Consider the following 2,968-nt stretch of genomic DNA (forward strand, 5'->3'; position numbering starts at 1 on the left):
CTGGGAACCCCCACAGCCTGGATGCCCAGCAATGAGGGCATTGCCCTTTCTAAAGACAGGACTTGCAACTTTCAGATACTATATTTGCAAGTAAATTTTCTCCTGTTAGGGATGTTTTGTAGCTACCACTACCATGAATGTGGCATGTGATTATTTATAATATCAAACAGCAGAGGCACAGATGCTGGAATGCAGAGGCAGCCCAATCTTGACAAGAGACTTATGCTATTTAGGGATATAAGCCTAAAGACTAGGAAGTTGGAGCCAACTTCCTAAGAATGCTTAGACTGCTTACTCTAAGAGAAGCAAGAATCTTTTCTTCTCTGTGTGTGTCTTGTGTGTTGATGTGTAGCTTTTCAATAATGAGATATACAGTAATGAAAACTTGAATTTTTCCATCTCCCAATCGCATTCCTTCCTTTTCTCAGAATAGGCTGTCCCTTTATTGGCTGGTTGCTTATTATAGAGAAGTTCCTATGAATAATGTTATATCTGAAGTCAGGATATCCATCTACTTTAATTTTTACCTAAAAGTTAATGTTTAGGACTTCCCTGGTGGTCCAGTGGTTAAGAGTCCACCTGCCAATGCAGGGGATACAGGTTCGATCCCTGGGCAGGGAAGATTCCACATGCCTCGAGGCCACTAAGCCAGTGTGCCATAACCACTGAGGCTTCCTGCTCTAGATCCAGTGCTATGCAACAAGAGAAGACACCACAGTGAGAAGCCCGAGCACTGCAACTAGAGAGCAGCCCCTGCTTGCTGCGAATAGAGAAAGTCCACACGCAGCAACAAATCCCGGCACAGGTAAAAAACAAAAACAAAAGTTAATGTTTAAAAAGAGTTAATACATGCTGTTGGATGATTGTCTAATGTGCTATTTCTGTGTGGAACAAATCTTCCTTTGGCATTCATCACAACAACCTGAGTCTAGAGAACAGCACTGTTGATGATACTGCTTCTGAATTGTTGACTTTCAAGTCAACACATCTTCCCTTCTCCATCAGACAGGATGGTTGTTCCAGAAAAATTGTTCTTACCTGTTCAAGTGTAATTTTCTCTGCTAGCACAAGATATGGAATTAAAACAGAGTTATATGACAGGCAAAGGAGAAGACTAGAGGGGATGGCTGTTTCTTTTTTTAAATTTAAAAAGCTATTGTTATGGAAAAAACCCAATTGAAATTTCTGGCCAACCCAATAAAAATAGGGTTGGCATATGATCCTATAATCCCTCTCCTAGACATATGATCTGGGGGAAACTATAATTTGAAAAGATGCATGCACTCCAATGTTCACTGAAGCACTATTTACAATAACCAAACAGGGAAGCAAACTAAATGTCTGTTGACAGATGAATGAATAAAGATTATGTGGTATATTTATACAATGGTCTATTACTCAGCCATAAAGAAAAATGAAATAATGCTTTTTGCAGCAACATGGATGGACCTCAGAGTTATCATAGTAAGTAGAGGGAATGGTTTGAATTTACCAGTTCTCTCTGCTTTTCTCCTCTCCTGTCTTCTTTCTTGCTTTTCCCCACTTACTTGGTTGTTTGGTCTTTGTCTTGGAGATTCAAATGCTGATTTTTTAATAGGGCACAAAGACTCAGCTATATTATTTTGAATTTCACACTATTTATGCTAATATTTCTTGAAGGTGTTTTGCAGGTATTTGCTTATTTTTTGCATCTGTTTATTCATGTATTCATTAATCCCATAAATATTTATTGAGTATCTGCTATGTGTCATCATCATGCTGGGTGCTAGGAATGCCAGGCACTGGGTGACCAAACCTCAGGGTCCCAGGCAGTAAACTAGGGAAGACAGACAGTGACAAATAAACTAATAAATATATAATTACAGAGTGTAAAGAAAATGAACAGGGGATTATGCTAGAGAATAATGAGTAGGGGAGAAGGACTTAGGTAGTAGATGGAGGAGGAGAGGACTGCGTATTTTCAGATGATATTTTGTAGATAGGTCTGTGATAGGGATTTTATGACATGCATATGAGAGAAGGGAAGGGAGAATTGGTCATGATCTTAGGTTTCTGCCTGAGCAAGTGGGATGAATGTAGATGAGATTTAATAATATGAGGAAGATTAGGTTTCGTAGGAATGTCAATGATTCCGTGTTTTTATGTTGAGTGAGATGTGAAACATCCAAGTGAAAATATTTAGACAGTTGTCATTAGTTTTAGTTTGTGTGTAGGACAGGCCCTGCTTGTTTCCACCAACCAGTGTAATTATTTTTTAATTAATTAATTTATTTTAATTGGAGGCTAATTACTTTACAATATTGTGCTGGTTTTCACCATACATCAAAAATTATGGAATGCTTCATGAATCTGCATGTCATCCTTGTGCAGGGGCCATGCTGATCTTCTCTATAACATTCCAGTTTTGGTATATGTGATGCTGAAGCGAGTACCATCCAGTGTAGTTATTAATGTTACCTTTCACTCTCAAAAGTTTTGGTTTATATATATTTACACAGTCATCCCATGTGTTGGTGAAAGTAGTTTCAGTGGATTAGGGAAGTATGATATTGTAATTTAGAATTAGAAACCTATATTTAGTCTTCCTTCCTGTTCCTGCTCTTAAAACCCTTGGAATTTCCTAAGTGGTAAGAATGACAAAGATGTCTTGATATTCACAAGAAATTCCTTTCAGCCACACCTGAGCTTATGTTAATAAGTTGATCTTTGGAAAACACCTAAAGTTGCTACAGAAATCAACCAGGTGATTAGGGGGTTGAAACTTTCAGTCCCACCACCCTTGACTCCTCCATAAGATGTCACAGCCTAGGTTATGTGCAAGCATTCCTTCATTCTTCTCATACTCAAACAACACTTTGTTGAATCCTTTAAAACAATTATTTTGTTAGTACAAGACTAATGGTTGTTGAATACTTTAAAATGATTATTTGTACAAAAACTACTATTGTAACTACTACTATCTGGATTT

At 37.8% G+C, this 2,968-nt stretch overlaps 1 non-coding gene across 1 annotated transcript; it reads right to left on the reverse strand.

The window, feature by feature from the left end:
* Positions 1 to 2,325: 2,325 nt before the first annotated feature.
* LOC112587348 lies at positions 2,326 to 2,432 on the reverse strand. The gene has a single exon (XR_003111843.3). It is a non-coding gene; the product is annotated as a U6 spliceosomal RNA (small nuclear RNA).
* Between the last annotated feature and the right edge of the window lie 536 nt (positions 2,433 to 2,968).

The sequence above is a fragment of the Bubalus bubalis genome, chromosome 1, assembly GCF_019923935.1.
Source record: "Bubalus bubalis isolate 160015118507 breed Murrah chromosome 1, NDDB_SH_1, whole genome shotgun sequence".
NCBI lineage: Eukaryota > Metazoa > Chordata > Mammalia > Artiodactyla > Bovidae > Bubalus > Bubalus bubalis.